Source organism: Cheilinus undulatus, linkage group 1, assembly GCF_018320785.1.
Source record: "Cheilinus undulatus linkage group 1, ASM1832078v1, whole genome shotgun sequence".
Lineage (NCBI taxonomy): Eukaryota > Metazoa > Chordata > Actinopteri > Labriformes > Labridae > Cheilinus > Cheilinus undulatus.
Genome location: NC_054865.1, coordinates 34,449,499 through 34,472,464, shown reverse-complemented (window position 1 = coordinate 34,472,464; position 22,966 = coordinate 34,449,499). Strand labels below are relative to the sequence as shown.

Below are 22,966 nucleotides of genomic sequence, written 5' to 3'. Positions count from 1 at the left end.
AAAACTGCTTCTTCTTTCAGTTCATTAAGTATAACTATCTAACACCGCCTGGTTCAAACTCTCCTCTGGCTGCCCTCATCCTGGACAGTCATACCTGCTTCTCATGTCACTGTGGCATGGAGGGGGTTGTCGTAGCGTCTCAGTAAGATGATATTTTATTTATAAAGTTTGAAGGGAGTCAGGTCTTGATTACATTTCTCTTTGTCTCTGATGCTTTAAAAAACAGGGGTAAGCTGTGTCCCAGTGCCTTCACCTCAAACATCCCCCGTGTGTTTCCACTAGGGTGTGCATGAGGACTGTTGTGAGAATATTTCTCATCAAAAAGATAATTGTTAAACAGCATTCATTATCCTCTGGATAAGATGACTGTGCCTTAAGCAATCTTGAAAAAAAAAACAGAAAATGAATAATTTTCCCTTGAATTCGACACTTTTCCTTTAACATACAGTTCTTTTGATGTTTTGTAATACAGTTTCACAGTTTTTTTCAAATTGGTGTACACAGTAAAAACATTGTGAAATGGACTACAGACTGGCTTGCACTGATCAGTCTGGGTCTGCTGGAGGGTTCTGCCTCTCAAAAGGCAGTTTTTCTAGGGTGCTATATTATTTCTCTGACTGAATAATTGATAGTTCCTGCCCCGCATAAACTTTCTTCCACTTATAAATCTGGATGACTATAAGAAAGGATGGATTGCGTGGGCAGAACACCTCAGACAGCATCTTTAGGGAGAAATAAACAACGCATTTGTTCCACATTGACATGAAACGGAGACAGAGGAAGGAAGTTGTGAGGTTAGAGGAAGTCCACTTCAGGAGAGAAGCAGCAGGGAGTTTTAGTGGGCAGAGACGCTGTACTAAAGCACGCTCACTCTCTGTCTCTTCTCTTTACTGTCCTCTAAATTTTTGTGCACTTTTTGCCATTTGCTGTATATTAAATCTTTAACGACCGTCTACCTCTGTCCAACTCTTACCGTTTATCATTAATTTAAAACCTCTGCCCACCCTGGCTCGTGTAAGTTCCAACTATGTCATGGTTATCCAAAGCTTGTTTAAAAGGGGGCAACTGGGCTTAGTTGAGGTTCTTGATGACATTTCTCCTCTCCTCCAAAAGGCTTCTTCAGATCTGACCTGAAGAACCTGAGCCCCGTCCACAGGCTCCCTTTGGATCAAGCTTTTAGATATATTTATATTTTTTTCGTTTATGTACATCCAGAGAAGCCATACTTTTGTTCAGGATAGTCATGGTTTTCATTGAGTGGCTGACTTAACTTGGTTGCCAGCATCTAATAGATGTTGCAAGTGTGCAGATTTTAAACTCTGATGCCATTCTTGCAAGCTGTGATGTCCTAGATTGAGGCATTACCGTCAATTGACAAAAATCAATGAAACAAAACAGAGTTTGATTGTTTGATTGTCAGATTGTTGTCTGTATGTCATACCAGACTGTCTGGCAAGAAATGAAATCCACTTAGCTTTAGATATAAATAATTAAACTGATCATAATTGTACCCTCGAGACAATCTAATACTATTTTTAAAAGATATTGTCATGTTAGGTTAGTTTCGTTACATGTACTCAAGTACAAACTACGGTCAGACATACATTATGTCTGGATTTTGGATCCCACTTGCACAAGCTCATCCTTCCTCTGGGTGGCTAGAGTGTTTTTGCAGCTCTGTGCTTCGATGGGTAAAATATGAACTTAAATATTAGAAATTTGGATTTTTAAAGTTCATTGTTGGTGAATAACTACATCAATGATTGGCAATAAGATCTTTGATTTTTTTTCTTAAAGTAGAGATATTGTGTTAGTGCTTCTTCAACTATACAAATTCTACTTTGACTTCAAGTTCACTGTACTGTTTCTATGAGGTGAAAAAAATCTCTAAGCTTGGAAACCAGATCCCGTTCTTCTACCACAACCTAGAAGAGCTATGCACAACTTCAGATTGACTTCAGGACTTGTGAGTCTTTTTTTCCTCCTTGACATGGTTGCCCTTATTCTATCATACAATAGCACCAACGCAATTAACCCTGAGAATATTCATTAGAAAATTAGGTGAGCCTTAAGTGTTAATTGTCTAAAAATAGTTGTCTCCACAGTAAATAGATTACCCAAGATCTGAACTAATTGCTAATGAATAGTCTGGGCAAATTCTAATCTAGTGCTGAAGTGTCTTTAAAATTTTCTATAACAGTGATCATATGCATATTGTGCATATGATTTTACACTGGTTTTAATCATTTTGACTCTTCCAATAATGAAACTGGCACATACAGTCAGAGTTTTTCTGACATTTTCTGTTGCAATTTGAGTCAATCTATCAGTGTTTGCTGCTATCAGTGATTTGGGAAAACCCACATAAGTGAGTGCTCTTTGACAGTATTCATTTGCAGTGCGTTGTATAAAGATGTTCAAATATCATAACTCTCTGTTTTAAAATGTTTCTCTTAACAATCATTAGTTATAGCAGGTGAGCACCATGTATGAAGACTTATTGTTGATGAGATAGCTCATCATCTGTAAGTGCAGGAGTACAGAATAATATTAGCAAGAAGCTGCAGGAAAATGCCAAAATGACGACTTAGGAAGCTGCATTTTTAGCATGAAATGTTCCTCTATAAATAGTACATTTATGTGGAAGTTGACATCTCTCTTTTGCATGGATGGTGATTGTGCATTGATGTTTAAAGAAAAGAATATGCACGTGCATCTAAAAAAATTAGACCATCATAAAAATTTTTTTTTTTTCCTGTGATTTGATTTAAGAATTATAACTTCCATATATTTTAGAATCATCATTACTTAGTGAAATATTTCATCACTTTTTTTAATGTTGATGATTAAGGCTCACAAAGGACTTGTAATACAGAAATGTTGACCTTCTGGATAATTGGGCTTATTTATGCTCTGACTTCTTGGTTGGAGCCCCTTTACACAAATTACTGCTTCTATGTGACATGGTATGGAGGCAATCAGTCTGTGGCACTACTGAGGTGTTGTGAAGCCCAGTTGCTCTGATAGCAGCCTTCACCTCTTCTGTATTGTTGAGTCTTATGTCTTTTATCTTCCTCTTGACATTCCCCAGAAATACTCTATGGGGTTTATCTCAAACCAATTGGCTGGCCAATCAAGCACAGTAATACCATGACCAGCAAATCAGTTTCTTGTAGTTTTGGCATCACTGTGTGGGCAGGTGCCAAAATCTGCTGGAAAAGGAAAGCGGTATCTCCATAAGCAGATGGAAGCATGAAGTGCTCTAAAATCTCCTGCTAGATGGCTGACGGTGTTGACTCTGGACTTAATAAAGCACAGTGGATCAACAACAGCAGACGACATGGCACCCCAAACCATCACTGACCGTGGTAACCCAAAACACTGGACTTCACGCCCTTTGGATTTGGTGCCTCTCCAATCTTCCACCACACTCTGGGACCTTGAATTTCAAATGAAATGCAAGATTTTGTTTCATCTGAAAAGAGGACTCTGGACCTCCGGACCAATGAGCAACAGTTTAGGTTTTTTACTTCTTAGCCTAGGTGAGAAGCTTATTATGTCTGTGGTTCAGGATTGGCCTGACACTGAGAGTACGACACTTGTTGCCAGTTTCCTGAACCCGTCTGTGTATGGTAGCTCCACTGACTCCAGCTTCAGTCCGCTCCTTGTGAAGCTCCCCTAAGTTCTTGAATCTGCTTTGTTTGACAATCCTCTCAAGGCTGCGGCTATCCCTTATGCTTGTGCACCTTTTCTTACCACACTTTTCTGTAACAGTCAACTTTCAATGGATATGTTTTGATACAGCCTGCCCTTTCAGCAGTGACATTCTGTAGCTTACTCTCCTTGTGGAGGATGGCAGTGATTTTCTTCTGGACATTTGTCAAGTCAGCAGTCTTCCCCATGATTGTGATTGTGATACTGAACCAGAGTGAGAGAATGAAGGCTTAGAAAACCTTTGCAAATCTGACATTTTCCCCAATGTTCTACTGTTTTGAGATCGTGGATTTTTGTTTTTCATGCCCTGTAAGATGATAAATAAAAATAAAAAATGTTTCACACTGTATAAGATGAATCTAGAATACGTGGAAATTTAACTCTGAAGTAAATCATGGGAAAATGAACTCCTACTTGACATTCTGTTTTTTTGTGATGCGCCTTTACTTGGGAGGCTTTAAATATGCTTTGATGTCCCACCTGTACCATCTATGTGTGGGAAATACTGACATTCATTCTTTAAGCTGCTCAGGTCATTGGAAAGCCAAGTCATTTAACTCTGTAATATTGTACTTAATGTGAAGTAATGGTTGTCGTTTGGGTCGACCTGAACTTCATTCATTCTGCAGAATGAAGGAATCGTAGTTGTATAGATGTTGAAAGGGCCACGCTTCCACTGCACTCTTTTCTTGGGTTTCTACTGAGTGTTAAATAAATAGATAACAGGGAGTAGTTAATGGGTGTGAAGTTGTAACTTTATCCTCTCTACCTTTGCTCGTCCTGGTGGTGGGAGGAGACGGTGTTGGAGGTGAATGTGCTGTAAGTGTGGAACTGCTGTGGAATAGGCTGTCAGGCTTCATTAGTCCAAGCCATCTCTATCTCAGGAGGAATGTGGCCAGTGGTTTAAAACCAATTTCCATTACCTTCCTTCATTTTATTAACTTCCGTACCATTACCAGGGAGCTTTCCTTTGACAGTCGTTCCTCCTCACTGTCTTGTACTTCTAAGAGATCCCTGCGGGAGCGAGGTTGTGAAACCTCACTTATCCTGCGCTCTGTGTTCCCTTTAATCGTAAAGCACTGTGCTTCAGCCCTCTCCAGCCTTGTGCCAAAAGTGTGTGCTGTGCCTCAGTCTCAGATTTTAGATGTTTAGGCCTTTGGTTGAACCTCCTTGACATGCACACTTAGGATGAGAGCCGACACAAGAATCCAATCAAAACTTTACTTTACCCCGTTTGGATCTCTGATCATCTGTACAGAGAAAATCCACAGTAACATGAGAAAAGTCCTCTTAAAAGTTCAAAACAGGTCTCTCTTCCTAGCTTGAATTGTCACCAGCTGACTTTTGAGCCAGAAATATTGTGCTGGGATAATCCTGTGGGAGCCAGAGATGTGTGGTAAATAGTAACAGCTATATCTCCATGACCCCAAGTCCTCCACGACTGATTGGATCTGTTGGGACCATTTGCCCATGAACAAGATGAGTGGTTTTTTTTGTAGCCTGTGTGAAGAAGAATATGAAGCTTAGGAGACGCTCCTCTTCATGACTGCCACTTGGGAGCTCAGGAAAATGGAGGAGGAGGTGAAAGGCCAGGTGGCTGCCACAGGATTTAATTAGAAAGACTGGATGCTTTGCCCTCTGTAAAGTTGCTTCAGGCATTCTTTAATTGCCCCATTCCCAATTTCTTCCAGCTTCTTGAAGTTCATTAGTATTCATCTCGCATGAGCATTTGAATGTTGAATCCAAGGATATTTTACTTTACTGTGCTTGAAACTCGTCAACTTACACTTAGCCAATACTTTGAACTGCTTAAATGAACACTGAGTGCAATGCAAAGTTTTCCTTCCATTTCAATTAATGTAGCTGACTGATGAGATGTGTAACTGGCTTACTCACTGATAACACTGATGTTTGAGAAAGTATCGGTACATGCTAAGATAATCAAAGTTACAGCAATAATAGTGATCTCAGACCCAGACCTTATAAAAGATGATGATAAGGTTGTGCTCACTGTGAGATCTTTTCAGGGATTTTCTCTTCCTTTGATATTGTGGAAAAATAAAAAAGAGGGACTTAAGAGCATCAAGCAAGACCAAGGACAAACTAGGGCGTTTAAGTTCTCTAGTTCAATCTCTGGCTGTGTTGAGCAAGTACCTTAAAAAGAGAATTTTATTTCAGTCATGGATTGATTTAGCATTTAATGAAACCCATCAGGGTTTTTTGTGTGATTTTTGTGAGTCATATGATGGTTTTACCAAAAATGTTAATTATGTAAGAATGCCTTTGAGAGAAAGCAAATTGCTTCTTTGAGGTCTTTTCTCAGCCTGCAGCTTTATCAGCTGTGTTTAGCCCAGTTACCAGCATTTAAGAAGAGAAAGCGGAGATTAACCTCCGCAATAACACTGACCATCATTCATTAAAACTGTAATCATGCGTAAAATGAGATTGATAGAAATTTCTCTAAAAGGTGGGGAAAAGGGAATAGAAAAGGAATTATATTTCCTGATACAGGATTTAATGGACAGAAAGTTAATTCAGTCGCTTTCAAAATATGGTAAGGTGTAAAATCCTCCTGGGCAAATTACAGACCTCTCCACTGTCATCCCAGCGTTTCTGACGGTAGACAGAGGTTATGCCCCCCCCCCCCCCCCACACACACACACACACACACACACACACACATATTCTGCTCCAATATAATATCTGGTTTATCTAGTAGCTGGGAATAGTTAAATCCTTCACGGGGAAGCACTCTGTTGGTAGGATTACCTTAGTATATGCCAGACATTTTTCACCTTATTATCCTTTTTTAAAGAACAGCCACATTTAAGGCCAGTGTTTAAATGATCAGCTCTACAATCCCCGGATTTTATACTGGATATCATATTTATTTGGTTAATCACTTAAGTATCACGTTGAGCGTAGTATCTTCAGTGGGCGTAGCGGGATTATGTGTATTGTGGGTGAAAGTCAGGGCACAAACATCCTTTTTCTTATAAATACTGCTTTAAAAAGTTTAAAAGAAACTCCTACTTTCAGACACCTTTCACTGACAAATGAATTTAAGCTATTTTAGCATCTTTGTCTGACATAAATTCCAAATTATTTGCAATTTAATATATTAATAAAACCTAAATTTGCTTCCCTTTTTCCTACCCTGAATCATCACAAGTCCTTAACTTATTATGCATAAAATATGCCCAAAAGGCACACAATAAGATAGACGCAATAGAACATCTAGGCTGTGCCAGTTTTCTGCGTTTTTTATTTTTCTTTCAGATTTTTCCATGTCTTGGCCCCCCCTCCATAGCTCACTAAAGAGCGGACTCTGTACCTGCTGTTTTAAAGGTTCATTTTGAACTCACAACCAGCGCTGACACCTGAGGAACCCTGCCTTTGATTGATTGTTGAGACCATTGATCTAATTTTGAAACCTTTGAATTTCTCCTCAGCATCCTTCCTTTTTTTCTTACAGAGTGGAATAAACCTAATTTCCTCCAGCCTCATGCAGAGCTTCTCTCCGCAAGGGCGGGAAAACAGAGAGAATAAATAAATAAAGAAACCCAAGAAACAGGTCTTTCACAGCGGCACAGAGATTTTTATAGACTCGGTCAATTAAATTTGTCTTATTTGGAACGATGGGGCTCCGTAACTCAATAAGAGGTAATGTGGTTGAAAAGGCCTCTCACTGTGTGGCCATTAGGTGAGAGAATGTTACCATGGGAGTATTAACATGCAGGGATTACAGAAGCATACGACCGGTCTGAGCCAATTAGAATCAAGATAAAGCTGAGGTGTGGGTGGGCATCGTTGGCTGGGTCCTGCTGTGAAAGCTAGAGAGAGAGGGGGCATCAGAGCTAAAGGCTTGATGAAAACCAGTAGTGCTTCAGAGAGGAGAGACTCTTTTAGTCTAAACTTGGCAGAGTAGCAGTCCACAAGCTTTCCAATTCCAATAACATGGCCTTGCTAGTTCATGTACTAAATATACAGTTAAATTATTTTCTGCCTTGGACATACTTTTAAGAACAAACATTATAGTAAAAATATTTCTGAAATACCAACAACTTCCTAATAAATAAAAGCTTAACATACAGTCCTTGTCAGTTATAAAGTTTGTCTTGTAAAGAACCAAGAAAATTTGACAAATATGTTAAACTATTAACCCTCTACTGCATTTTTTTTTGTCATTACACTTCCCCCCATAGTTTTTGGTGTTCTTTTTTAAATATAATATCACAAGAACTAATTGTTAGCAATAATAATGGGGGCAGCAGTGGTTGTGATATTTTATACAGGGATGCAGCATCACTTTTTGGAGCCGAAACTGCATAGGATGGGGTACCAGAGATTGCTAATTTAGACACTGTTATTTCACATGATTAAACTGAAATAACTTTACAAATAAAAATATGTGAGACCAGGTCTCAGAGGCACCAAGTTACAGTTTTCAGAGCATTGTCATTAGTGATTAATAATATAAAATAACTATTTTGAAACATATATTAGCCAGTTAAATAACATCTTTGATGAGAATCAGTTAGTAATGGTGCATTTATAGATGAAGCTGTTTGTAGGTCATTGTTTTGGAAGGGTGCAGAGGTCATAATGTAACTCTGTATGTTTGACTGTCTCTTACAGGGGATGGCCTGTTTACATCCACCGCTGCAACTGCACTGCATCCACAGCAACATCTTTCCTTGGTTCCACACCAAATACAGTTGCAAAGAAACAGGAGTTAGTCTGTAAATGTCAGTGAAGGGTCTCTGTGTGTCTGAAACACATTTCACTAACACACTAACATAATTTTGAATTTGAATTTGAATTTGAATTCAGACGCACAGAGACCCTTCACTGACATGTACAGACTAACTCCTCCATACAGACTTGCATGCTGACTTACAAGGACACAGATGAGTACAGCTGGTTCCTTACTCTAGGCTTTACCTACATGTGAAAGAGGTAATACAGGGGTGAGCAGGGTAAAAAACAGGGAATCTCCATGGGGGAGAAAAGTAACAAAGTTTACAGTTAAGTTCAGACTGTCTTTTCTTTTGCTATCACATATGTAGAAGATTTGTTAGATAATAAATATTTTTTTTCCTAGAGTAGTAGTATACTGCAATATGTGACCCCTATACTACTATATGTTTTTATATATGTTTTATATGTGTTTATATGTGTAGTATACAGTAGTATATCACTAATGTCCATTTTAGGTATGCTCCCTGATTAGGGTTGTACGATATAGAGTTGCTGCTATCCATTACGCAGACATATACTAATTCAGTTTAGCCAATACCGATAATCTGGGCTGTTCACACAAGTTCCATTGGTGCTGTAAGTTAGCAGGGTTTTATAACAGAGCACTGTAACAGCTAAAGTGGCTACTAGTGGCAGGCAGCTACATTACAGTTCAGCTGGAGGATTTCACCGTGATTTTTGGCTTTAACTAGTGAAATATATTAACGATTTGTGAAAACCAACTTGTAATGCTGTTGCCGACTACAAAGGGATTTGGCTCTAACTGTTTAGCTGGCTTATAATGTGCATACCTAGGCTGTAGGTCCTGTCTAAAACTCTACAAACTTATTTGTACATAAAGCCGATATTTACAGCCAATGTAGGTTCATAATTACAGCTGATAACAGTGCATAAAAAAAGGATACACATCACCTTGGATGTTTTACCCTTAAAAAAACAAAATAAAACAAAAAACAAATATATATATATATATGAATAAAATAAGTTCATGAATATTCACTCCCTTTAAAATGACTGAACTTGTTGAACAGAGGTCTAGCCAGTTGGTGCTAGTAATCTCACAGTCAGTGAAATGGGGATCACTTGAGTAGGGCCCTATGAAATCTGTTTTTTTTTTTTTTTTTCCCCAAAATTCAATTTTTCCTGTTTTAATTTTCTGGATTTTTTTTTAACCTTTACACTAATTTAACCATAACAAAGACTGTCCTGTTTATGTAAGTGAATAAAATGTTCACTAATTAAATAAAAATAATGTAAATTTATTAAAAAAAGGGCCGCAGTTGGCCAAGGAGATGCAGTTTGGATAAGCATGATGTAAAATAATTATAACCAGTGTAACAGCCAGATATTTCCAACATTGTTAGACACATCCATGTGTATAACCACACTGTCTCCAAACTGATCTTTATAATGTAAATTAAGATATCCTTCGTTCTGACCTTTCAAACACGGAGTGATAATTATCTTCCAGTAGCGTCATTATGCTGATAGTATCATACATCCCACATCAGCTGGAAGATTCCAGGAACTTACAACTTTAATCCCAGGAATTTTTTATGCGTTGCAGAACTTAACTTAAGAACAAGACTAAAAATTTGCCTCTCCCTTTACTTAGAATGAATTGTAAAAGAGCTGAAACTTAATGAGCCGGTTTCATTGGAAGTTTTTTAAAGTAATTTCAAATGACTTGTAGGCAAGCGTATCTAGCTTTAGAAAATTAGTTATTGAACAAACAATTTTGGTTATTCATCTGTAATTTTTTTACCACAGTGTGTTCACTTTTTAAATGAATTCAAATAATATCTGCAAAATTGTTGAAAACTGCAGACTTGTTTCCTGTTTGTCTGGCTCTCTTCTCCAGACAGTCTGTGCTTGTGTGTGCGTATGTGTTTGTGTGTGCGCCTATATGTGTGTGTGAGCCACGGAGTGAGAAGTACGATCAGTGAACTCAGATGTGTCACTTGCGATGTCGGAGAGAGCTATGAAACACAGAGTTGCCTGAGGACATTGTAACAAAGTCCCTTGTGCCACCAGCCCCCCCACCCGGCACAATTACCCACTCATGTCTAATTGGCATTTGAGGCTTCTCTGCTTGATCGACCATGGCCACATCAGCATGAAGTGGCAGGGCAGCGTTTGCCAAGCTGTGACTTAACTGGTATCACGCTTTGTTACTCCTCTAGCTGCTTACATAATTTGCTGATGTAAATTTACTCTGCCTAATTAACATCGTCAGCCTCTCATTTAATGTGAACAGACACGGGATGCATCCCATCCCTGGTGCCGCTGTCCGTTGTGCTGACTTCTGAGTGGCAGCGAGGGTTTGTAGGCCTGTCTGTTGGCTGTGGTGTAGGAGTTTGTGGGGACTTGGTTGAATAAATCCATTAGTAAGTACATACACAACTTAGCCTTGGCATGTGGAGTCTAGAAGAAGGGGTCAGGCATGAAACTAACTTTTTACGAGTGTCCTGAATTAAAAAATTAAGTTCATCTCAGTTGTTGGTTGATTGGATCTGAGCACTTAACTTGGGAACAGTTGAGATAATAGTGCATGGACACAAATCTGAGTGACAGGCCTCGCTGTAGAGAGAAGCTCTGTGATATTTGAGGAGACTGCGCTACACACAAATAATCAGACTCTCAATTAGAGTTCCCTCCTTTTACTTTTGGACCCTGCATAGTGTAATGGCTTACAGAACTGTGTCTGGATGCAGTCCAGGTCATCATTATCCAACCAGATCTCCTGTGTTATTAAATGAGAAGCGTCTGGAATATTGATTTGTTAACCTTTAAAATGTCACCATCCAATGCAGACAGCGGAATTATATGAATTTCACATATGTAGGAGAATTTTCCATGAGAGTTGAGCTCTGCTTCCCCATATCTTAAAGTAACATCTAAGTTCAAGGTATGGTTTTAGGTGCTTATATGTTTTCTAAATAGTCAACAGTAAAGATAAATGTGGTTTCATTTAATAATTGGTTTGTAAAGTCAATGGTTGGAGTTGAAACAAAGGCTACAGCAGGGGGGAATTATCCTGCTATGTTCTAAACCATCCCCTCTCTCAGCCAGTCAGGATATTAGATCAGACTGCTGGTTTGTGATGGTAGAGGGGTCAGTGAGCATCTCATTCACGCACACACACCCCCCACCCCACCCCTATTCCCCCTGTTGCTACTCACCCATTTGCTTCTGTGCCGCACTGCAGGGTAATCAGGACAGTGACACTTTATGAGAGAGGGGACGACAAAAGGATTTATGCACAAAGCCTGGCAGAGGAGTACATATCTCATTTGCCTCCAGAGACTGAAGCAGAGTGCATAAACACAAAAGTTAAAAGCGGTTTTAAGTTTGAGTTCAGTTTGTTCAGCCTAATTGTTTGCATTCATTTGCGTCAGAGGATTCAGGCGCTGGACCACTTTGAGGTTGTCGGTCTAAAGTTTTCCCTCTTCATGTGTTTACATTTCTTTTGTAAGTTTAAAATAGCAACCACTTCCTCTTGCTTTGACCTTTTGTGCTTACTCATGTTAATTCACAGCAGTGATTTTACCTGTAAATACCTGCACCGTACTTAACTTCACTCAGCCACATAAACAGGTGAAATAGTTTAGAATGTAGTTAGACACAGCAGAACAAGTCAGTGCAGCATTTCTTTGCAAAATGCAGATTCTGTTTTCATGTGAGCCTAATCTGCTTATCGCTTGGTAGGGAAGGTTGAGTATATGTACAGCGACATTGGTGGCAATCTGGAAGAGTGAGTCTGAAATTAGAGGTGAAAGTATTAAAATATTGATAGCACCTCTCTGTGTCCATTGCTGGCCCATTTATTATTCATTCTACCTTGAAGGTAGCATGCAAGATGACCCCCTTTCATTCGGGCTTACCTGCTAACTCCTGCCCTCTTAAGTTGTGATTCCATGTGGCTTTGCTGACGTTTTGCCCTGTCTTAGCTGTTGTGAAAACAAGGTTCAGTGTGGTACAAAACACTTTGTGTGCACTCCTGTCTCTGAGTTATCTCTCCATACTTCCACCTCCTGTCTTCTTTCAGATAATAAGTCACTATTGCTGAACACTTAACATGCATGAGTATGTGCAAGAAGAACAAAACAGCTTTTAAATTAGTTATTTTTAAAAAAAATTACATTAATACTCAAGGCCAATGTAGTACTCATCCTAAAGCGAAGTTTGAAATATTTTGCTGATGTTGACCTTGATGGTGGTTAATTTTTATAATTAGATGAAGATTTTATTTAATTGATTACTGTTAATGAGGTTGATCTGTATTAGTAAAGATGAATTCCTGTTCAGCATATCAGGAAAGTTTTATCTTCAGTGTTATTTGTCAGACTTTAATTTGTATTGGCTGAGCGAGGCCTTTTTTTGAAATTTTAATCCATAGAGGTAGATCAAGGATACATGTTGACTTATCCATACTCATAGAATTATTTTAGATTTCAAGCTTCTCTCCCAAATGATTCATATTTCATAGGGGGCGTATTTGCCGGGCTCCTTTGAAGATCTGCGAGAAGCTTCGGCTCTGACTTTGGTCAGTAATAAATAGGAATTCCCCCGAGGGTGAGGCTCATAGGTGCTGTTTATGTTGACCAATGGAACCGCAGCCTGGAAACCGGAGTAGCGCTGTCAGGATTGGAGCAGGTGGGCTGTGGGCTTCAAAGACCAAAAGATAATCTGTTGAAAAAAATCTAAAGCCAGGCTCTGAGATGTGCTGAACATCTCGGAGCTTCTGCTCACAAAGACATGAGGCTCATCGTTTGGTTCGAGCCAGCCCAGGAATGCTTTGATGCTGCTGAGCCCCCAACTTTGTTAGTTTATTTGACTGAGTTTTTATGTATAATGTGTATTCCAAATGCTAGCTCTTCTTTAAAGAACTTAGAGGAAATCCCAAAGAAATAACTTTGGAGTTGAAGGCTTGTGCTAAAGCATCAGTCGATTCAAAGGCTCAGTTGCAAAATCTTCCATAACACAGAGGGAAAAGTGCCAGGTCAATCGCTGGATAAATTGCAGCAAAAAATAGTTCCTCATAAGTACAGGAGACGGTTCTTTGTATCAGGCTTAAATCTTTTTAATTTTCTGAGCAGAATGTTAATGTAGAAATATTGATCGGCTTATGATGCCCTTAAAATCATAATACCATGCAAGGACTACGTTTAAACTTTTTCAAGTTTTTCTCTTAAAGAACTGTAGAACTGGATAACTTAAGGCATTTTCACTCTGCGATAAATTATTTTAGTTTAAGTACATTGTTGGTTTAAGAAGCACATTGGCCCAATAATTAGTTTCTAATTTTGTAAATGTGCAGGCAAATGTGCTGCAGGAGAGGATTATTTCATATAGTGTACTATGAATGATCTTTTTTTGAATGATCTTCAGTCAGGATTGACTGATGTTCCATTTTGATCAAAGCAGCAAACACTGAGTCTCTGAGCATCAATGAATAATCAGACCAAACCTCAGAATTAGAGCATTCACACTGTTTTCCGGTGTATGCACAACTCTCTGATGTGCCAGCAAGAATTAAAAGTGGTACAAAGTTAGTCTTGTGATTGAGCATTTTGAATTTGTTCCATGTTTGACACAGCAAAGAAAGAAGTATTTATACATTTTTGATTATGATTATCTTAAGTGCTCCTAAGACACTCCTCTATTTATTGAACAGAAAAATAAGAAAATATTGAAAGTAATAAAGGAAATGGCCTCCAAGGCTCCATCTTAGTTTATCAAAGAGCATTTTGTGAAGAGTGATTGTGTACTCTTTGCCTGCAGAGGGGGATGTTGCCCTGGACATGGGCTCGTGTCCTGTGTTAACAGGCAGCAGTATGCACAATACCTGCTCTGACTTTTCCCCTTACATCTGCTTCATGTTTTTGCATGAAAGTGTAATGCTTTTATTTTATTTAGAAAATGTTTCTCAGATCCTTTTGAGCTGATCTTTCTCTAAGTTTGCATATGTAGAAGCATGAAAACATGCTGAGGATCTCTTAGTTCACTTTCTTTGTTTACTAAACTCTTTTGTTCTCCATACTGTATGTCCAAGATGGACTGTTTGCAGTCACATAGACAAATTAAAGTCTCCTGAACATAAAAATGCGGATGACCGACTAGCTTTCATTCCGATTTAAAACATGCAGGTAAAATGGCACTTATCAGAGTGTTGTGTGAAACCAGTCCATAAATATGAGAAATAGTTGAGGTTGGCGACAAAGGCTACAGAGGTGGGAGATGAAACTGCTGCGGCTCAGATGGCCCCCCTCCTGGTCGCCGGCCGTCAGGAGGAACGAAGTAGCCATTTTGTGGCGAGTGCGGTGGTGCGGTAGAGATGAGATGGTTAACACCCTTCTGCAGTATAGCCACCCTCCTCTCTCTCTGTCGCTCTCTCTCTAATTTTCTCCCTCTCCCCCTTTCTTTTCCTTGCTCGTCCGCTCAGTCGGCTATGAAGACACTTCATCTTCCCTGACAATATGACCACTGCTGCATGTTCTGATGCGTTCAGCATACCTTCATTGCATCATAAATAAATCAGAGAAATGACTTTTTCTTTCTCTTTCTCTCACATGTTCCTTTATCTCTCGCTCTCCTGTCCCCGTTATCTCCCAGAGTCAGAAAACGGGAAATGGTGTGCTGGTGGATTTCCTGTGTGCTCCCCCTCTTCTCCTGTTCTGTGTACGATCATCACCCTCCAATCCCCCTTTACATTATCTCAAAGGAGAGAAATTATTTTTGCTCCACAATGATATTCACTCTCTGTTGTGACATTATCTGCTTTAATTTTAATTTAAATGTCATGGATGTGAGGAATTTTATTAATTAACGTGCACTGAAGATGCAAATGGCAAACTTGTAGAATAGAAAGAAAGTATTGTCCTGTTTTTTTTAGTATTTTTAAAGGGGGATTTGGGGGTTGCATTGTGACAGAGGGGCTATACAAATAAACTTGACATGCTTTTTATTTGTTCTGGAACAAAAAAGAAAAACACCAACACACAAGCGCACAGCATGCACATGCATTTGTGGGGCTGTAGATTACATGAGCAGGCGGGGTAGGAACGGGTGGATAGAGGAGAAAGATTGTCAAGAACCACTACTACCCCCCCCCCCCCATACTGACTCCCAGTTACCCAGTCCCTCCACCCCTTCCTGTAATCTCCACTCCTCCACGGGTAGTCTCAAACCTTGTGTTCGTCCACCACCAACCAATTACCTGGCAACCCTGCCCTTATCCCCAGCACAGGCGTGATGCTGCTGCATGATGGGGTTTTTGTATATTGAATTCCATCTCCTGGTGAGATAAAGGGTGTAGGAACAGGGCTCTGCCGCTGTGCTAGATAAGTGTTTCTCACAAACCGTTCCTCGCCGCTTCTTCTGACACTGATTGTGGAGAAAAGAGACATTTGGGATGGTGGGGTGGGGGTGGGGGGGTGTTGCAGCTAGATGGGACCCAATTTCAGTATGATTTTCCTCTTGTTTTTAATTTGTTACAAAGCAGCTCCCTGAGAGGAGTTGGATCCTGCGCCTAAATTCTTTCCTGTTTCATGTTTAGAAAGTACGCTTGACTATTGAGATCAATATTCAAATAGCGTGAGAATATTTTCTCTGGCGTCTCTTCTCCTCATTGCAGACTTACCAAACACAAGATATTACTCCGTGGATCGATAGTTTATCTTCATTTAGGTTGGCTGTTCAATCTGCAGAGGTGACAGTTATGGGTTGAGCAGCTCTGCGGAGTATCAGCTTTTATTCGGCTTCATCCCTTCCCTCTCAGTCCTATTTGTAAGCTGTCCTGAGAAGTGTCCCCTGGTACGTATGGCCTGAGCCAGGCCCATCTATCTGTCTTTGTCTGGCCCACTGCAGGGAACCACACACTCATTGGTTGTCCTGGGGAACAATGTAAGTGATGGACCACCGTTCATACATCAAACCTGCAAGGCGTTTGACAGTGCGGGACAGAAACATTGAAAATAATGACCACAGCAATATGTATCAGAGGTTAAAAATAGAGTGCTGCAGAGAGTTGAGGCTCTTCTCTGTGGCCATCCTGCTGTTTTAGAGGTTAATGGAAGCTGCCTTGAGCGCAGAAGAAAAGATGTTTCCAGTTAGCCAGAATGAGTGATATTCAACTACTCGGACACTAATACGCTCCAATTGAATTTCTCCCTTTGTCAGAGGGGAGTCTGTCCTGCTGCGGACCCTCCCTCACAGCTGTGCCCTTGTCTCTCTCTGCTCCACCAGTGCTGAGCCAAGCCCCTAAGGTCAAGTGTGATGGGTCAAGTTTAACCTGAAACCAGACAGAGCAAGAGGGAGGAGCGGAGGGGGCTGGGGTCACTTGGGTGCATCATCCTGTTTGGCACAGATGTGTTTGTATTTATCTATATGGGGTCTTTTCTGTAGTGTATTTTAGCAGTTATGTGTCTGGTGATCCACATAGATGAATCCACTGAGGATGTGGGGAGCTGAATGTTAATGACCTAATATAAATCAGCCAAAATTTTATAAAGCATACAACTCTGACTATGTCAACTAAGTTGCGTGTATGTCACATAAAGACTGTATAATATGTAAATATGGATGATGTACCACAGCAACAGCTGCTGACGTATTGTGCTAGTAATGTCATTTGGAGTCTGAAAATGCACAGAAAGAAAGTGGCTGTTGAGGCCTCGAAATCAATGCCTCAGGCTCTGCTGCCAACTTAAGCTCTCATTTAACCCTCTGAGACCAACGTTGTCATGTACAACAAGAAGAGACACAGGTTTAAAAGTTAGATAACTTTTGAACCATGAATCGCAGCTACTTATTTTTCCCCTCTCTGGAAGCCCTCCATTGTGCCATTCTTATGACACTATCCATGCCGTCATAGCCCTTACACTAGCTTTTATAGTGAGCTTTGAACTAGGCTGACTTTCTGGGGTCTTTGAAGATAAAATCCAAACTGGTAACTTCGATATTGAATGCTTTTTTTTTTTATTAATTTTTAATCCATTTTCGATCATCTCTCCAGCTAGCTTAGCAATAGCCACTATTCTGAGTTCCCAAAATAAAAATCGAATGATCATAGACAACCAGTGGCAGGCTGTTCTCTCGTCACGTCATGCTTTGCCAAACAGTGCATGTGTACACACAGGAGGAGACAACATGAGCCAGGCCTAAATAGCCTATAATTGAGAGAAAAAGAGATAGAGAGCCTTATTGTGTCTCTCTGTGTCACTGTAGACAGGAACTGCTTTGAATAATGGCTCATTATCACCCAATAGAAAAACGCACAAGCACATTTTTTGTAAAAATGTAAATGTTTGCTAGACTTTTTGTCACAGAATGATTTTTTTTCACTCTTTGGTCCTCAAGAGATAAGAGAACAAGTTTATGCAAAGTAAGCCTTAGTCATTATTGTTTACTGGGTCATGCTCAAAACATCTGAGTTTTAATTTATGCTTAGTTTTTTATTTTGTCTTAGTCTCACAGCTTGTGACTTACTGTAACTACAGCACGCTTATTCTTAAAGCCCAGGCTGAAAAAGGATGCTTAGAGCTTGACTGTTCACCACAGGATAATTGTTTTACACGCTTTTTAAGACAAAAAGTCCAGGCGAGACAGAATGGTTAAAATAGCTTAGGGCTCACAGTATTAACTTAGAATTTAAACAGGAAAGATCACTCAGGTCAGTAGAGTTTACAGAAGAACAGATTCATGTGTTCGTTTACAGCAGACACTCACAGTTACGGGAAGTTCAGTGACTCCTATGTTTGCGCTACATATCTTCTTGCCATTCCTTCTCTACTCTTCTAATCCAGTTTAAAACATCAAAAGAGCTGTCAATCTTAATGCTGCCTCTAGGGCTGGGCGATGTGACCTTAAAGTAAAATCTCTGAATTTTTACACCAAACCCAATTTATTATTTTATAATTTTCTTGACTGTAGAAAAGACAGACCCAAAAAATGTATATTTATGATATAGTATTATTTCTGAAGAGCCCAGCACTGAGCAACTTTCAGCAAACTTTGGTGGCAAGGCAAAACTACCCTTTAATGGGCAAGGTTTAAACTTGTCTTTAAAAGTGCCTCATGTAGTTTCAGGGAGGTTTTAAGTATGAGGAGCAGCATAAGGAATAATGTTGTATTTTATAGTTTTATATATCAACATTAAGTACAAACTTTCCTTTGTCGTTTATAATGGATTTATCACCCAGGCCCACTGTTTTGATATGGAAAAACCGGCTAAAACAAATGTTCTAAAGAATCAAACACTTGGACATTAATTGACCTGAGCGAACCATTGTGACAGGAATTGTGCTCAGGATACTTTTTTTTGTTACGTATTTTACTTCTAAAGTTTGCTTCCTGTTTGTGGATTGTTTGATGAAGGTTAACCAGCAGGGCAACCAAAAACAGTCCCTATTGTTTTGGCTTCACTGTCAACTTCCTACACTGTCTACTGTGATGTACAAAACACATTTTTTGACCTAGCTATCCAAAGAAAGTCTGAAGATATGGAAAACGATGTTTTTAGGTGATTTACCATCTGTAATCATCTAGCATTATGGATTTTATAAAGTAAATAGTCTCTGATCACAGGTGATAAACAGAACATCTTAATGATGCATATGAACCTCAGATTGTTTCAGCTACACAGACATGCAGTCTTTAGTTGGATACATGATACATGGCCTGTCCAGAGCCTGAGAACATGGTTATCAGATCACTTTTGTATGTAAGGAACTTGATGTTCAGTGTGCTCGTATTGTTTTCGTTTGCTAAATTGCTTGTGGATCTCAAATCTGTTCATGTACATAAACATCTGTGTCTCTCTCTTTCTCTCGCTCACTCACTTTCTCTCAGACACACTCTCGCAGCATGAGTCAGCCCACACCTGGAACAGATAAAGGCTCTTTCATGTTTGCAGGGCTATCCTGAGGTCAGTGAGTGCTGGTGTTGAGAGCTAGTTTTTACTTGGAGTGAGTGGAGCTGGAGAAGAAATGAGCAGAAACCACATACAGTATATCCAGGTGTTGCAGAGTTAAGGAAGTTTTATTAGTCTACAATTCCTTCCTTTATTCCTTCCTCTATAGAATAGCCCCTTGGCATTAAACCTTGTCCGTGTATTGCACAGTTGTCTTGAGCAAGAAGATGGATAATAGTCTTCTGGGTGCTTTATGAATTATCAGCAGTACAGCACATAAATAAAAGTCAGCGTTCTTGTCAAGCTGCCATTTTAATCTTGTTTCAGGCAGTTAAAGAAGAATATGTACTTTTTGTTGAAACCCTCGCCGAGTATTGACTTCCACTACATTAACCTCTATCCTCAAGGCGTTAAGTAGCTTTGATTTGATGCTGGCCATCGTGAATTATGTTTTTGAGCTATGAACTATCTTACACATTAGCATAAATGTAAAAAGATGAAATTTTGACCTTTCTTGGCACCATCTTTTCTGACCATGTGTTTTATTTTTTTCTTCTTCTCCAATGTAGGTTAAAAGTTTTGACAGCAGTTTAAGATGAAACAATTCTGTAAAAGCAGAAGTTTACAGCATTGTTAGTGAAATTCCCTCATTTTAAATTCATCCAGGGATGTTCTGCGTCCTCTAACTCTTATACAGCTGCAATTTTTCTGTTACCAAAAGACAAAGTATGACAATGTATCTTCATGAGCATTTTGCCTTATTTTGACCCCAAAGATACAAAGACAAGTATAACCCTTCTGTTGCAATCTTTCAGTTGTGTCATGTTTAGTGTACAGGTCTACACTTAAGTTCTTTTTGCCTCCCTGTATGCCACAGTGTTACTGCATGCTTAACATGTGGTTGAAAGGACTGAATAAAACTCTGTCCACTCTTTCACAGTGTAGTGTGAGAGTTGCCAGAGTGGTCTGTGACACCGGTAGCCCTGTAAAGTTTCCAGGGCAGGTGTAATTCCCTGTAAAACGCCCTATAATTTACTGCCCTTTGGGAGCACACTGTCTCAGGGTGTGAAAATCAATAGGATGGCAGAGAGCGATCGGGCACAGAGTCTATGCTCAGCTGCACTATGGCAGCAGTTAGGGTAATTCTGTAATGGCAGGGGATGAGGTTCAACCTATCTAACGCTTATCTGAAGCAGATAAATGTTTTACAACACCATCGTTTAACCCCTCCTAGCAGCTCCACCCTTCCCCCCAAAGCCTCTGAAGTGCGTGCGTGTCTGTGTGCGTGTGTGGGGTTCACTCCATCCTCTCCCCGGGTGTGCATTCCGACTCTTAATGCTCTATAACCTTGTAAGGATAGCCTGAGGCATTTTAGCATATAGCCGATCTTCAAAACCCCCCAGTTGTTTCAGAGGGAAGCCATGCAGAAAACATGCATTGAATCTTACAAGATGCTGCATGTATAATGTAGCATACAGCACATCATGCAGACCACTGAATATTATAACCCTAATTCAGAGCTATTTTAGCATTCACAGTTGGTCATTTTGAATTCTAAACCAACGTGATTGATAAGGGTGATCATAGAAGACGTTAGCTAACGAGGAAGTAGAGGGATGATGGAGAGTAACTCCCAGAAACAGAGTTCCCTGCCTGACTTTGTTTTTAATAAAAGACAAATTGAAGCCTTTGTGTGAATGAGAGCTGGAATTGTTATGGTGAGGAAATGGCTATAGAGGGAGATCCCACACAGACCCACAGCCCCGTCTGTATGACGTGTCTCAGCTTCAGCACGGACAAGCATTCACTGTGTCTGTAGAGAGAGCAGAGATCTCATTGTGCCTTCACCAACAGCAATCACTTGTTTCTGATTTATTAGATAGGCAAGGAAATTAATTTTGTTCCAAAATGCATGGTCGGAAATTAGATGGTGAAATTGTGTGAAAGAATCAGTGATTGTTTTCCCCCCTCTGCTATCCCTCCGGAGGTGCTGATAACTGCTGATCTATGTGACACCATTAATGAAAAACTTATTCAGAATCCAGAAAAAAAGCTGTCCTCTGCTATGTAGTAATTAACTTGGCTATCTCTCTAGTCTTTAACATGATTTGAACCACCTATTAACATTCCTCCAAAAAGCTGACCACTAGTTCTTGGATCGTGACTGGATATGGACCCCAGGAAGTCCTGCTCTTGATTCTTTTTCCTGTTCACATGTGTGGAGGTCTGCTGGTCCATATAAATGATGTGCATTTCAAATCAAATAATGATTGACTAGAAGTAACTGGAAAAACAATTTTGATTATTGCTAATGGCTCATTTTCTCATACATGTACATCTTAGTTTGTTAGCTTGATGCTAACATACAATGGAAATCGCTTGAAAAAGGCTAACATTTAGCATTAAAACTAACTTAAAGCCCAGTTCAGACCAAAGATTTGAGATGCAACAGGACCATTTTAAAACATCTCTATCAACAGTTGCAGCTGTCTAAACCGAGCCTTCTCAGATCAGATCAGACTGTCTGATGCTGTTGCCTGTGATTCAGTTTGTCATTTTGCAAACATCTGGTTTTTGGATATTGCAAGCAGACAAAGGAAATACGGAATGGAAGTCTTGTTTTGATAGTCTCTAAATGCCAGCAACTATTTATTTAAGGAAGAATACTCTGTTAGATGAAATAAGGCTGTGCATTTTGGAAATGAATACATCTATCTTTTTTCAACTTTTCACATGCAAACTTTAGCCTGACAAACACTCCTGTCCCCTCCATCAGCTGTGAGTGCTAAAACATGAGACATTTTAGGGCAGAATGGCTAAATTCATCCATGGAAAAAACAATGTTATTCTCCACAGATAGTTATGACAAGACTGAACTAGCAAAGCATTTTTGTGTTTATGTGTGCTGCCACTGTATGATAGTGATGACAAAGGAATTAGTGATGAGACAGAATTATGGCCTATGTTACGCATTATCAAGTTAATCAGTTTACAGTGAAAAAACATTTAATTTCAAATCTGCCCTCCCTGTATAGACAGATTTGTTGTGCTTGAGAAATAAATCTGTTTTGATTGAATCACTTTGAGAGCCATTGCTGTGGAAATGATGCTTGTTTCCTTCAGTTGCATCTGTGTGAACTTTGCAGGCTTTAAGAATGTTGCAGAGCGACCTGTTGAAAGCATTTGCAAATTTCATCTCATCTCGTCATGAGTCTTTGGTCTGAACTGGTCTTAAGAAACTGTCTACTTTTCTCACTGGAAGATTGTTTGATTATTTACATGGATATTTTCAGTAAAATAGATCAGAGAGGCCAATTCTAAGTTAGTTTTATACATGGTTACATGGTCTATCCAGTTGTGTTATATAACACTTAATTTCTTTCAATCTAATTTTATTTTTTAATAGCAAACTCCTTTCATTTATACAACAGCCACCTTCTGACATGAGTGCAGCATGATAACTGGGAGCAGGGAAAATAATGACGATAAACAGTGCATTCAGAAATTATTCAGACCCTCTGCACTTTCTTCAGTTTTGTCATGTTGCAGCCTGATGCTACAGTCAAAAAATATTTTTTA

At 39.5% G+C, this 22,966-nt stretch overlaps 2 protein-coding genes across 2 annotated transcripts in view; one reads left to right on the top strand and one right to left on the bottom strand.

The window, feature by feature from the left end:
- zfhx3 (zinc finger homeobox 3) overlaps window positions 1-22,966 on the top strand; it is a 460,260-nt gene that overhangs the window by 22,679 nt on the left and 414,615 nt on the right. The gene's annotated exons all lie outside the window — the stretch shown is intronic.
- The window catches only part of hnf4b (hepatic nuclear factor 4, beta), an 88,159-nt gene that overhangs the window by 37,447 nt on the left and 27,746 nt on the right, over window positions 1-22,966 (bottom strand).